Raw genomic sequence first — 15,946 nt, 5'->3', positions numbered from 1 at the left:
ATAGCTCTCTTTGACAATACCTTGTTTCCCTGCTGTTTTACAATAAACATTTCAATGTTTAATTCCCTATTTCTCACTTTCCTCCCTTATCCCATTTTCTCTTAAACTCACTGCTTTCAGACTGTCATCCCTACCACTTTACTCAATATTGCCCTTATCAAAGTCAGTGATAAAGGTGAATGCTCAGTTCTCATCTGACTTAGCCTATCTTTTTTTTTTAATCTGTCAACATCCAAAAGTCTCTTTTAATAACAAAGAAGGAGCTGGGGTAACTTGTTTCTTTCCTTTTTATCTTGGACCTAGAAATAAATCTTTTTATTATATAGCTCATGTTTTTGCCATAGGAATTGACATTTCTTTTTTAATGTTCTTTTTTAACTTTTATTTTTTATTGTTGTTCAAGTACAATTGTCTGCCTTTTCTCCCCACCACTCCCCCCGACCCCAGCCATCCCCACCTCCCTCCCTTGCTTCCACCCCCCTTGGTTTTATCCATGTGTCCTTTATAGTTGTTCCTGTAAACCCTTCACCCTTTCCCCACCACTACCCACTTCTACCTCCCCTCTGGTTACTGTCAGATTATTCTTAATTTCAATGTCTCTGGTTATATTTTGCTTGCTTGTTTTTTTGTTGTTGTTGATTAGGTTCCACTTAAAGGTGAGATCATATGGTGTTGGGGGGCTTTGACGCAGCCCCCCCCATCCGCCATGGATGAAGAATAAGTCTACCAAGACATGATCTGCTTGGGGAGGAGAGGTGGCTGCTTCTCTCAAAGGAGAAGGGCCCAGAGCCTTTCCCTCCATGGGCTTTTATTAGGTTCATTTGCACAGGAATACTTATAAAGCTCATCAATCGTTGTTAGGCAGTAAGGGTTAAACAATACATGATTTACAGAGAACTTTGAGGGCTTATTCTAAGTTATAGCCAATTAGTTAGAGGGCCATAAATCTTTAGGCGCCAGACTCATCTCAGGTCTGGACCCTTATCTTTTAAGCTAAGGGTACAAATTAAGTAGGTTTCACAGAAAAATATGTATTTTTCGTGGGCCTGATTCCCCAGGGAATCCACCCCTCCCAGCACAGGACTGCACTGCCCTCTGTTATTGCTTTAGGCTTAAGTCAGGCAAGGGAAGTAAGGCAGCCAAGAGATTAGGAGACTTCTTGCAGACAGAATGAGGACTCAGGCTATTTCAAAGCCAAGGGGCGAGGGTCCATCACCCCCTGTTTTCACAGCCCCCCCCCCCGAGGCCTTCCTTGCGAGTTTATTCCTGGTGACCAGAGCCTATCTTAGGTTGATCCTCCCTTGAGGATTCTTACCCGTCATTGGCTAACTGATCAAGCTCAGGGCCAAGCAGGGTGAAGTGGGCAGAGATGGCACTCTTACCCGTCATTGGCTAACTGATCAAGCTCAGGGCCAAGCAGGGTGAAGTGGGCAGAGATGGCACCCCTGCCAGGGAGATAAGTTTTGTCTCCTTAATGGCTTATGGTCCCAACTCTGACTCAGCCTTAACCATGGAGTGTTACAGCCTCTGAAACCAGGCAGGGAGGTTCCCAACAATATGGTATTTGTCTTTCACCATCTGGCTTATTTCACTTAGCATAATGCTCTCCAGTTCCATCCATACTGTCACAAAGGGTAGGAGCTCCTTCTTTCTTTCTGCTGTGTAGTATTCCATTGTGTAAATGTACCACAGTTTTTTGATCAATTCATTTGCTGGTGGGCAGTTCAGTTGCTTTCAGCACTTGGCTATTGTAAATTGTGCTCCTATGAACATTGGGGTGCAGAGGCTCTTTTGGACTGGTGTGTCAAGGTTCTCAGGGTATAATCCCAGCAGTGTAATTGCTCAGTCAAAAGGCAGTTCCATTTCTAGTTTTCTGAGGAAATTCCATACTGTTTTCCATAGTGGCTGCACTAGTCTGCAATCCCACCAACAGTGTACTAGGGTTCCCTTTTCTCTACATCCTCTCCAACACTTGGTGTTTGTTGCTTTGTTTATGATGGCCATTCTGACCAGTGTGAAGTGGTACCTCATTGTGGTTTTAATTTCATCTCTCTGATGGCTAATGAAGCTGAGCATCTTTTCATATGTCTCTGGACCCTTTGTATGTCCTCCTTGGAGAATTCAAGACTTTTGCCTATTTTTTAATTGGGTTGTTTGTCTTCTTGGAGTGGAGTCATGTGAGTTATTTATATATTTTCGAGATCAAACCCTTGTCTGAGGTATCATTGGCAAGGGAATTGACATATCTGTCAATTTTTTATAGTTTACATGGAATAATATTGTGTGTTATTTTCAGGTATACAACATAGTAGTGAGACAGTCATATACTTGACTAAGTATTTCCCCTGATATTTACAGTACCCACCTGGCACCACACAGTTATTACAATATTAGTGACTATATTTTCTATGTTAGTTTTTTGCAGCTGTGGCTGACCAGTTGGCCTCTGGCATACTAGAACTTCCAGCCCAGGGAGTGCACACAGGATTTGGTGTGGCTGTGAGGGGTTTCCTGGGCCTTACCAAAATGCCTGTGAACCCCTAGGCCTTTGCAGGATCAGAGCGCCAGACCAAGCCACAGCCCGTGGGGGCGTCCATTGATAGCTGGGTGAAGGTGAGGATCTTGTCCTCAACCTTGAGGATGTGGCTTCAGGCAGGTTGCTCACACTGAGGTGCACACATCTTCAGTTTGGGCACCTCCTGGACACGCACATCACCAGTTATAGTCCCTACAACCACTGAGGTTTTGCCCTCATGACTAGGAAGTTTCATCTTCCTGATCACCTGGGAAAGGGACAGAGGTGGCCAGTTGGTGCAACTCAAGAACAACCTTTTTGGCATCACTTGATTAAAGGTAGAGTTGGTTCTTATGGCCAGAAACCTGTGCAGCTCTACCAACATATTGCAGAAGATGTCCTGGCACTTGGACTCCTTGCACCAAACCTTTCCATCTTTGTTGTGGCCAATGTTCACTCCCTTGATGGTGCCTCCTGATCCCCCAGGTCTGGAAAGAGTGACTTGGCCTATCTTGACATGCTCTTGACTTTGCTTCCAGATCATTCCCCTAGTTTCCTCTTATTTTACTGCCTATTTCTTTCCCATATCCTTCTTGCTAAATTTCTTAATTCTCTTTTCTTTTCAACTTGGAGGGCCTTAGGGATAAGTCCTTGTTCCTTTTTTGTTCTGTCTTCACTCACTTCCTTGGAAATCTCATTCCGTTCCATTGATTTACCTCCCATTTCCATGATGACAATTCCCGGAAATACACCCCTAATTCAGACTTCTCTTCTGAACTCCATACAAAACACTGCAGTTACCAGTCAGTGTTTCCATTTAGAAGTCTCACCGTTTTCTTACACTTGCCCTTCCACCATCTCCTCCTGTCTTTATTAAGCAAAAAAACTGTTGTCACTTCCACAGTCCATTGATCAGAAACTGTTATTGCCTCTACTTTCAGATATGCTCAGAAATTCAACATTTCACACAATCTCTACCATAAACACCTTTGTTCACACTACTTTTATTATCTACTTGGATTATTGCAATAGCTTCCAATTTATCTTCTTGCTTCTCTTTTCTCCCCAACTGCCTATTCACAACACAGTTGAGTGTTCTTTAAAAATAGATTAGATTGTGTTATTTCTCTGCCCCAAACCCCCAATTGTTCCCCACCTCACTTACAATAAAAGCAAAAGTTCTTAAAATGACCTAGAGAGTCCTACATAATCTGTTTTTCTTTTTCTTTCTTTTTTTTTTTTTTTTTTACTTTTCTGACCTCATTGCCTACTATTCTTCTCATTCAGTCCATGCCCTACTACTTATCAAACACAATAGACAAATTCCCTACTGAGTGCCTTTGTAGTTCCTTTTTCCTCCATCTGGAATATTCTCCCACCACATACACATATGAATGCTTGTTTTCTTATGTAGTCTAGCATTTTGTTCAAATTCTACCTTCTGACCAATAACTACCTTGGCCACCTGATTTAATACTGCAAACCTGCCCTGCCCCTGGCACTTCCTAGTTCTCTTCTGTGCTTTGTTTTTCTGTGGAGCACTCATCAGCATAATATTAGATTTTTTATTTTCATATTTCTTTATTGACTATAATCTATAAAAGTAACCTTTTATAATATCAGGATTCTCTTTTATTCTATGCTCAGCATCTAGAATATACTTGGAAATAGGAGATTTTACATAAATACTTTTTGAATGAATGGAGGAATGATCCATTTCTATCAGACCCAAGACAAATTTTTTGAACTACATTAAAGGGCAAACAAAATAGGTGCTTTAGAAAAACAACCTAAAGAAAACTATAAACCTATTTATTGAAAAAAATACAATAAAATGATCATATTATTATCAACAGTTCTATTTATTAAAATCAATCATTTAAAATCCCAAGAAATAATTTTCTCAATCAATGACAAATAGACTAATTTTATCATTGAGGTTAGATATTTTGCTGAGGACTTCATGTTTATTTTTGGGTCATTATGTAATGATAGTTGCACATGAGTTTGTATAATAATTTATAAAATAAAATATAAATATTTCAAAATAATCAACTTTAATCTAATTTTCTATTTGTCATTGCATTGGCATGAAAACAAAAATTTGTGTAAACATTGATGAAAATCTACTATCTAGGCAGTAAATATTCCTAACAACATCTGACTGCAAAACTCTAACAAAAATTAGACATAAAAAATTTTGTTTCTTATTGATGTAGATATAGGATCTTAAAGAAAAATAAAATAGTACCTTGGTAAAAATCTTTGTTGTAACTCTGTAGGCTGGTACCTCCTATCAGAAAGTCATGAAGGAAATTATTATGTGGTATACATGGAGAAATTCAGTATCAATCTCTTTAAATGGGTTTAACTCATGATTTCCTAAAGTTATCTGAGCATCAAACACTTTTTTTTTTTTTTTTTGTAAAACACAAACTGCTATACTAAGAAATCAAAAGTTCATAAACCACACTTGGATGACTATGTTTATTTGTTTGTACATTGATCATTTTGTAATCACTTTTATTTTCTTAAGCTGGGTGTGGCTTTTGAGAAATACCTGACCAAGGAAATTCTTTTAGTTGTAAATGTTTAATCCATATAATGTCCAGGGAATTATGATTTTTGTAATTATCAGCATTTTATCACGAAGACTGAATTTTTCAATATCTCATTATTTAACCACATATATGTTTCTATAATTTCTAAAAACCAACAAAGATTACTATTTTATTTCTGAATGGATGCACACCAAATTAAAATCATGCTCACATATACACACACACACAAAGACTGCAAATTTACCTTATATCTTAGTTAGTTAGCAAAAGAAGTCACTATAAGAGGTACTAATAACTTGTTTTCCAGACATCTATTTTTATAAACAAATAATATATGTATGCATATGTGTATATATACACACACAAATGTATATATATATATATATATATGATTATAAAGGGTAGAGTTGATAACAGACTTTTTAAAATAGTAAGATTCAGATATTTGAAAAAAGGGCTACTACTAAGTTATTACATACAAAAGCAGAAATAAAAGAAACTCAAATCATGGCTATCAAACTGTGTCTGCATAGAAAAAACAAGTGCTTCAGTTTGTATACATTTAAGTGAATATTGTGAGTATTGTTGACCCTGAACAATGCTGGGGTTAGAGGTGTCAACTTCTGTGCAATTTAAAATCCATGTAAAACTTTTCACTCCCCCAAAACTTAACTGCAGTTGGCCCTTAGTATCTGTGTGTTTTTAATCTGTGGGTTCAACCAACTGAAGGTAGAAAACTGTACAGTTGTCCTTGAAAAATCAGGGGTTAGGAGTACTGACCCCCACAAAGTTGATAATCTACATATAATGGGTTTTTTTGCATAAAACACATAACTCCCCCAAATCTTAACTATAGTCAGCCCTTCGCATCCATGAATTTAACCAATCATAAATCAAAAGCAGTATTTTCAATTCATGGTTGGGAAACCACAGTTGTGAATACAAAAAATACTGTTTTTGATCCACAGTTTGTTGAATCTGCAGATGCAAAACCAGCAGATACAAAGGGCTAACTGTATTTGCTGAAAAAAAAAAAATACTGAGTATAAGTTAACCCATGCAGTTCAAACAGGTCTTGTTGAAAGGTCAGCTGTTGTACCCCACTTAGGACAAAGACTTTACTGCTCTGTTGAACATAGTCAGTGACAGAGCAGTTTCACCTTTGGGCATAAATGAGTAGTAAAAGTTAGGGGATTATCAAATAATGGAAGTGATTTGCTTATGCAACTCTTAAGTCATTCTTAAGGTAATTTAAAAAATATCAAAAAATGTTTTGAATAATAATATTTTAACCATGTTTACTTTTTTCAGAGTGAATAAAAATAGTTAAACTCTTATGTTCTTCAATCAAAAATCTTATGAGTTTAGAATCATACTTCTTACACACATGTGCAACATCTATGTACATTCACAAGCACTTCTCTTTTTAAAATCTGAGGCTGACTTTATAAGTCCTCAGGGACTTCAAATAATTCCCCACTACCTTTTAGATATCACAAAAACTTTCTAATGTGACAACAGCAACATTTCAAACAGTATCATCTGTAAGCTAAGTTACAGAGAATTCACAGGTTCTCTATTATATTTATCAAGAATCATTAAGGAACATGTATAAAGGACCCAAGGACAAAGACAACAGTTGGGGGGTAGGGTTGAATGTGGGAGGTGGGCATGGGTAGGGCAGACAAAAACAATGGGGGGGTAATGGGGGCAACTGTAATTGAACAACAATAAGAAAAGAAAAACAAACAAATAAAAAAAGAATATTCTATTTTCATTTTGAGAGCATTTAAAATGCTCTGTATATCTGGACTATCTGAATGACTATCCTCTAACTAAGAACTACAAAGGAATTCATTATTTGAATATATTTTCAAAATCACACTGACACCACAATGAACTATTTTAATTTGCAGATTATATAAAAGACTAATGGTGACTCAATGTGGAAAAATCAATTTATCGAAAGAAAACAAAACACGAATTCAAAAAGATATATGCAACCCCATGTTCATTGCAGCATTATTTATGATAGCTAAGATATGGAAAGAATCTAAGGGTCCATTGATAAATAAGTAAAAAAAATGTGATATTATATATACACAATGGAATATTTTATTCAGCCATAAAAATAAATAAAATCTTGCCAGTTGTAACAATGTGCATAAACCTTGAGGGCATTATGCTAAGTGAAACAGTGAAATATGTCAGACAGAGAAACACAAGTACTATCATATAATCTCATTTATATGTAGAAACCAAAAAAAAAAAGGAAAAGAAAAAGTCTATTCTTGCCTTTAAGGAACAAATAATATTTCTATATGGTATACTGTGAACGGTTTTGTATAGTTTAAGTTAACATGTGACATGTTGAACTCAAAAGAACATGCTCAGACAAGCCAAATTTTAATTCATGTTTCAAATATAAAGTTTAAGCAAGTGTTATTCATAATATAAAATTTATGTTGATTATTAGCATTTGTATTTTTATGAGAATACATCTGTGTAGATCTTAAAATATATATGAGCTATAAGCTTGGGAAATATATCACTAGATTCATGTGTGCATGTATTTAACATTATAATTAATATAAAATTAAACAAATCTAAAATTTTCCCACAGTGGGAGACTCCTGAGAATATATTTTCTTTTAAAATGAACCTCCACATTGCTCAAGAAACCATGTCATGCACGGTGTATAACCTAACACTGGAGCTTCACTGTCCAGTGAGGAATCAACAGTACCAGGGGTCTGATGGACAGGAGCCTGGGAGACCTGCATGGAGACGTGCTGTAAGTATGGATAACATTCCAAATTTCAATGTCTTAGTTTTAAACAAAGCAAAATATTTCATTAATAATTTTCTGCAAATTCCATGTTGAAAGGATAACATCTCGGATATATCGGACAAATAAAATGGATTAGTAAAATTAATTTCACCATTTCTATCTACTTTTTAAATGCAGCTTCCAGACAAGAAATTCTCCAGTTCCCTGTGACTAAGCATCCTCAGTTCTGACACAATGCCTGGAGCTAGTGACGATACCACAAGGACTGCCCCCACCCCCACTTCAAACACCAATAGCAGATTTCAGGTAGTCACCTGAACTTCTCACCAACCCACTAGAAATTGGGGGTTCCCATGACTCCCCTCAGGTTTAAAAATCTGCTACAGTAGCTCTCGCAGAACTCAGGAAAGCACTGTACTTACTGTTACTGATTTACTACAAAGGATGTCTTAAGGGAAATAAACAAACAGCCAGATGAAGAGACACCTAGGACAAGGTGTAGGGAAGGGATAGGGATTCCACACCCAATGTGGGTGATCACCTTCCTGGTAGTTTTCTGTATTTATCAACCCAGAAGCTCTCCAAACCCCTTTAGTTACTGTTTATATGGAGGCATCATTACCTAGGCAAGACTGATTAAATCATTAACTATTAGTTATTAATTCAACCTCCAGACCCTCTCCCTACCCTGGAAGTCGGAGGTTAGGGATAATAATTCTAATCCTCTGATAACATTGGCTGATTCTCCTGGCAAAAAGCCCCTCCTACTCAGGGACTTTCTGAAGTCACTTCATTAACATAAAGCCAGGTGTAGTGAAAGGGGTTTGTCATGAATAACAAAAGGTGACCCTTTCACCTGTGTTCCTTGGGAGCTGTTTCAGGAACTGCGGACAAAAGCCAAATATTATAACAAAAGACAGTCCTATTGCTCTTAGGAAATTTTAAAAAATTATAGTTAAGAATCACTTAGGGAATTACGAGGGTTTTAGGAACTCTGGCCAGGAGCCTGGAGAAAGCCCAAATTATATACAGGGCCCAGCACAAATAATGCCCCTTTTTTATTACAAAATCTTTTACTACAAAATCATAAGCATGTAATTCTCTAACAGAACAATATCACACTCAAGCACGCCGTATGACATTTTAGGTGAAATGTTCAAATTAAAACTATAAATTATCACACCCATATTATTACCCTACCAACCACACCCAAGCAGGTGTTACTCCTGCCGGACCCTGTATATTTCTTATTATATCATAGTATCACAGTAGAGTAAGTTCCAAGCCATGTGACGATGAGTTTTGAAGAAAGGCTGATGAATTAAAGAGTTTATTTTTTTCTAAAAGACGGAAGACCACAATAATATTTTATGTCAATTCCTTAGGACAAGACTTCTTATAAATAGTAAAAAAAAAAATAATAAGCAAAAAAATTATCTTCTGAAATGAAGATAGTACTTGCACCCTGGCTGATGTGGCTCAGTGGATTCAGTGCTGGCCTGCTCATTCAATTCCCTGTCAGGGCACACGCCTGGGTTGTGGGCCAGGTCCCCCATAGGGGGCGCGTGAGATGTAACCACACATATAGTTTCTTTCCCTCTCCTTCTCCCTCCCTTCTCCTTTAAAAAAATAAAATAAAATAAATAAAATCTTTAAAAATATTTTTAAAACATAGTACTTGAATTAATGTTTGTTATGTAGTATTTGCAATACCTATTATTTCAACAATATTCTATTTCATTTGTCACAAAGTTTGAGATTACTATTCACACAAAATAAAACAAGGGCAGAAGTTAAAGAGAATATTGAAAGCATCTCCACACAGCGATCTCTCTGTGTCAGTGCCCATGAAGCAGCTTCTGAGGGCTGCCTGCCCTACCTGCCTGGGACCCAAAGTGTGAGGAGCAGAGAGGCCTCCCTCAGAGCAGGCTTCAGAGCAGCCTTCTTTCTCAGCCTCATAAAGACATTAACAAAATGTAAAGGAAGCCAGTGAGTAACTACTACCTTCTACTCCCTCTTCCAATTTATTCCTCCCTTGTTCTTTCTTCTCCCTTACTTTTTGCTTCTTATTCATCACTCTTCACTCTGCCTTTTTCTTTCCTCTTATCACCTTTCCACCTGTTTTCTTTTCCTTCTCTTCCTCTGTCCTTCACAATTCTCCTTTCCTTTTTCTGTTTTTTCCTTCTTAGTCTCTTTGCTTCCTTCTGCCCAAACTTGCTCCTCTATTTCCATTTTTCTTCATTAACCTTTTTTCCTTTTTTCATTTCTTCATTTTCCATTCTAGAACAATGCTGGCCACCTTCCACATACAGAGGTGTTCTGCTTTTCCAGCCTGCTGTGTTCCAGCAAATAATACACCCCTTACATGTTCTCTATATTCACTTTTTTTTAAACTGCATTATCAGTAACAGCCGATTGGCTTTAAATCATATCAGTCTACTCTGAGATATTAGTTAGGAGGTGGAAAAACACTAAACTGTTATGAGCTAGTTTATGATTTATTACTGAGCCCAGCTTAAGAGAAATGTAATGCCAGTGTCAGCATGAAAACATTAATAGTGATATCTGCATTTTACTGAGAATTCAAGGATATTTGGGAGTTATAGTTCCTCTGCAGTGCTTATCTGTAACTCTAATATTAGTTTTACTTTGACATCTCAATTTCTGATAATAAGGTGCATACTTGAAACACATTCTTTTTGATTAATATTCTTTCCTGTACTGTAACCTGTATTGCAGAATGGATAGCTACACATTTACTTGGTTTATTCAGAAAATGACCCATCAGGACAGAGCTATTATAATTATAGAAACATAAAACAACTTAAGATATACACTGACATGAAATAAGATATTCCTCAAAAATCTTGGGGAAAATTGCCCTGGCTGGTGTGGCTCAGTTTTTTTAGGGCATTGTCCTGTAGCCAAAGGGTTGCAGGCGGATTCCTGGTCAGGGTGTATATGGTTCCTGGATCAGGTACATTCGGGAGGCAACCAACTGATGCTTCTTTCTCTCATTGATTGTTTTCTCTCTCCCTTCCCCTGTTTCCAAAAACAATGATAAAAATGTCCTTGGGTGAGGATAAAAAAAATCTTGTGGAAAATTAAATATTCAATTTTGCATTTATTAGTAAACCCAAAATCTTCCCATGTTTACTTGAGAAAAAGACCCCAAAGGAATTTACTTAAAATAAATAAAATTTATTTTTACTCAATTTGGGATTTTAAATTTGGGCAATATAATATTGGCATATGTTTTGTATTCTTGTATGTTTGTTTGATTAATTGTATTTTTACAACTTCCTTATTTAAACTAATTGATATAGATACCCCCAAACTTTCATTTAAAAAAACAGGGCATTGAAGCAAGAGCAAGGCAAAAAAGTAGTTGACAAACTATTTTACTTATTTCAGGGTCATTTCAGTTCAGGCTTTGGGCAGAGATTCAGGCCAGTTCTTATTTTATCCAAACCAGTGCATCCCTAATTGTGATGCTAGCAACCAGCTGTGTTGATTCACTTGCAGCTAATACATGCTTTTATTGTGCTGTAGAAGAAAAGAACTTCATCTTATTTTGTGCTCAGACAAGGGTATTTTCCACTAAAAGCAACACAATCTGATTTTTGCCACGTTCCAATGATACTTGTAAATGATTGCACACACACACAAAATCCATCTTTTAAGTTAGTCTGTGACTAACTTAAAATAAATATTTTACCTTTTTGAATATGAAAATTGACATATTAATTCAAGATTTATTATATAATAATTTGTAAATAGAGTCAGCAGCCTCTGTATTGTCATTAGTTAATGAAATATACTGAAAAATGTCCCAAACCACATTAGACATTGATATGAAGTTGTCTCTCCTGTTGTTTTTATTCATATACATTCAAGAAAAGTTAATGTGAATCTGGGTATTGATAAAGCCCCTACACGTCATATTTATTCACATTTGTATATACACATGAAATTTAGCATTAGTTAAGTATCAGTCAATTTGTTTCATCAATCATTATCATGAGTGGAAGTCACGTTCAAATTTACTTCAAAAATAAAAACAGCTGATTTTGAATCTTATAAAAATAAGACATAAAGTATAATGAGTCTAATAACTGACAATATCCAAAATATTTTGTCAGTATGTTATTTTAAGTTAACAATTTTGAAAATATATCTGTCCATGGATATGTTACCTACTCAATGATGTGCTCCATATAGATATCACATACAATCCTAGTGCTAACCAAATTCTAATTAAATATAATAAAATTATATTGTATTCTTCAGGTATTTGAAGATTGAAAATAAGGTAAAATGTTTCTAAAAATAAATGTAAATATCTTTATACATAGAGGATTTCCACGTTCTGATCTATATGATCTGGAAAACTTACTAAGTTTGAATGAATGGTTTGTAGTAACTCAAATTCTTCTACGCTGCATTTGTAACAAAAATTATTTTAATTATCTCGATATGTAGGACTGCATTGAACAAAATATTTCATCCAGTATTCCTCTAAAATTATTTTGTTTGAATACATTCAAGAAACATCAGAGAGCTTACATTTAATTTCCATTTATTTTTATAATGAATGCAGGTCTGATTGCTAAGCAAATGATACATATTGCAATGACACATCATGCAGCATTTTGGCATCAAAATAGCATTGTTTTTACATGATATGTTTAGAACTCAAAGGGGAGATAACATTAAAATAATAAAGAGTAAAACAATAAATCATGTTACTGAACAGCCTCAACTCATGCTCCAATAAAATTATTAATTTCAAATTAAAACTTATTGAATAAATCAATACTAAGAAAGTAGTTTTATCAGTGTGTACACATAATCCCAATTCCCTTTCTCTCTTCATTTTTGTTTAAGTGTGTGTCCTAGAATTTGTGGTCAGTAAAGGGCAATTCCAGTAGGTGGAGTAATAGTAAAGCAAATACTCTACGTGACTATAACTTTGTGCTTCTTTTGTCATATTGGCAGAAAGTGGCGTAAATCAGATAAGGTTAATATAGGATAGAAGTAAAGAGCATAAGCATAGATAAATGCATTGCTTTACAGAGTAAGTGTATTGCTATAGAACAAAAGCATACTCCCTTTAGTCTTTAATTTTCTCTGTATTTTTCCTTTTCACTTTCAATAGTTTCCTGAGAACTTGCATTCAACACAAAAGTCTGAGAGCCTAGTATATTATCAGCAGCTCCAAAGTGACAGAGCACTCCTGAGTAATGTGGTGGCAGAAATCAGGAGGACAGGCAGGAAAATTCAATGTTGGTATGCAGGTCTTTTGAGATTTCAGACAGACTTTTCTAAAAAGGTCATGGCCTTGTCACCTTACTCTTATTTAGCCTGGTCAGACAGAACCTCCACTGTCTGGAGAAGAAGCATGACAGATACATCTTGGCCAAGACGGGTGGTGGGTGACAGAGAGAGGGGGGGGGAGAGAGAGAGAGAGAGAGAGAGAGAGAGAGAGAGAGAGAGAGAGAGGAGAGGAGATAGGGATGGATACTCATTTCTCAAAGCATCTAACACTTTTTCCTGGGATTTATATTGAACTCTCATCACCAAAGTTCACTACCAAGTGTCTATGTTTATATATCAAATATGTTTATGTAAACTGAAAGATAAATAACAAATTTATTTTATTAATATCCATATCCAGTAGTCCCCCGCATCTGGGGGATCTTTTTTCCAAGACTCTCTGTGGATGCCTCAAGTTCAGATAGTACCACACCCTTTACATATGTTGTCTTTTCCCTATACATACATATATATGTATGAAAAATTAATTTACAAATGATTCACAGTAAGAGAGTAACAACCACTAACAACACAATAGAGCAATTACAACAATAAGTAATAAAAGTTATGTGAACAGTGCTGGGGCCATGACTAAGTAGATGCCGGGTTACCAGCACACAAGCACTGCAGTACCAGGACAGCCAAGCTGGTAACCCCAGGGCTGTTAAAGTGACTAAGGGGTGGATAGCCGTACAGTTTGGATACACTGGACGGAAGGATGATTCGCATCCCAGGTGGGGCAGAGTGCAATGGCGTGATATTTCATCACTCTACTCAGAATGACATACAGTTGAAATTTTTTAATTTATGAATTCTTTGTGGAATATTTTTGTGCCACCATTGATCACAAATAATTAAACTGGTAGAAAGTGAAAGCATGAATAAGGGAGGGCTACAGACTCTGTCTTCCAGCAACATATCTCTGTGTTTTTCTTTAATTTATATACAATGTTTGTAAGCTAAAAAATGAATGCTAATACTGTATTACCATCTCTTAGGATTCAGAAGAGAAGTCTCCCTTATCCTCAAACTCTGGTCATAAAGCCTTGTGTGGAGCTCCTCTGAACAAGTAAGAATTCAAACAAAGGCTCTGGGATCACTCCCGGAATGAACAGCAATTCACAGATGTTCCTTCTCTGTGTTTTCTACATCTCGTGGATTAATTTAGAGATTGCTTCAGGACTCCAGGGTATTACAGTGTAGAATCGTGATGATGTAAGGCTAGCGAGTCCCACCCCCGTCCCGTTTGTTTTGTCATATAACCGATGCCTTGAAATCTAGACAACATGGACCTCTGCAGCATATACAGAAACAAATATCTCCTTTCATCTTTCTCTTAATTCAAAGCACTACATATAACCCATTAAAACAGCTGAAATAACATACATTTTCTTGGTCTAAAACTTGTTTCTTTGTGTCATATCTCAAGTTCTCTATCAGTGGGATAAATATACATACATTTTTATCAAATACACATGAGTGAGAAATATTAATGTGAACCACGAATTCCATATTCTACTACATTATTAATGCCTATCAGTTATTCTCTTTAAGATAGTTTAACATCATAATTATGTATCATAAAAATTTTAAAATGACTAAGACTACTAAAGTTACTTAGAATAAAACATAAATTTTAAAATTTATCTTCTTGTTTTCTTTTTGTATCTATGTATTTAGCCTCACTAATTTAGGAAAAGAAATATAGGATGTGATTTGCAAACTTCTATATTCTATCTGAATTTACCTCAGTGAAAATCATTAGGTAATTGAGGATAAAATTCCCAAAACCCAAAAGTACGCTTCTAATGGCAATTTAAAAAAAAATTATATTTATTGTTTTTTAGAGAGAGGTGTGGGGGGAGAGAGAGACACACAGAGAGAAAAACAGAGGGAAAAGACTTCTTTTTCTTTTTCCACTTATTTATTCATTCATTGGTTGTATCTTGTATGTTCCCTGACCAGGGATCAAACCTACAACCTTGGCATATTGGTCTGATGCTCTAACCACCCAAGCCAGGCCATATTGGCACTTTTCATTAGCATAGTTGAAGAACACAAATGTTAATAATAAAAAATATTTTAAGATCTAAACAGAAGCAAATCTTTAATCAAGACTAATCTTGATTCTTTTTATAAATGTTAAACAGAAGAAAAATGAGTGCTTTACTGTAAATATTTTCTACCTCATAATCAACTTGTATTTTCATAATTTCTCTTGTCCATATAATTCCATATTCCTCCCAAATAGATTACCAACAGCAGAACTACAGAATCCCTGAGGACATGTTGACATTTTCCCCTCATTTTGAAGGGATGGAAAACTGAGTCACTACCAGAAGGATTCAAATATCTTATCAGGGAAGAGCTTATCAAGAAAAATACCTTTTATTAGAAAATATTATGTTGGTGAGAACAGTCCCTTTCTTTGACATTACAGTTTCAGATGGAGATACACTTGTGTTTAGACTACCCCTCCTTGCTACATTCCTTATCTTTTATTTCTCTCTTGCTGTTGGCTGAGAAGAAACTGTCATTCACTGTCTAGTTCACTTTCTTGACTTTGTAGAATTAAAGCCTTGAAAAGTTTAATTTCTGGTTATTTGCTCTATATTTACCCCCATCAATGCCAAAGAGTCAATAGTAGTCTTGAAAAGTCAAGTTACTTTGTCTTTTCCCTGAGGTGGGAGGTTCTGAGGAATTTACAAGTACAGGAGAATGAGGTAATGTGGAACAAAGAAAGAATAGTAAATCCCTTTCAGA

The 15,946-nt window shown here is 35.9% G+C and overlaps 1 pseudogene; it reads right to left on the bottom strand.

Annotated features, from left to right (window-relative positions):
- Positions 1 to 2,406: 2,406 nt before the first annotated feature.
- On the bottom strand, positions 2,407 to 3,059 carry LOC112302569 (large ribosomal subunit protein eL18 pseudogene; annotated as a pseudogene).
- Between the last annotated feature and the right edge of the window lie 12,887 nt (positions 3,060 to 15,946).

The sequence above is a fragment of the Desmodus rotundus genome, chromosome 2, assembly GCF_022682495.2.
Source record: "Desmodus rotundus isolate HL8 chromosome 2, HLdesRot8A.1, whole genome shotgun sequence".
Classification (NCBI taxonomy): domain Eukaryota; kingdom Metazoa; phylum Chordata; class Mammalia; order Chiroptera; family Phyllostomidae; genus Desmodus; species Desmodus rotundus.
Note: the sequence above shows the minus strand (reverse complement) of the source record. Positions and strands in the feature narration are given on the sequence as shown.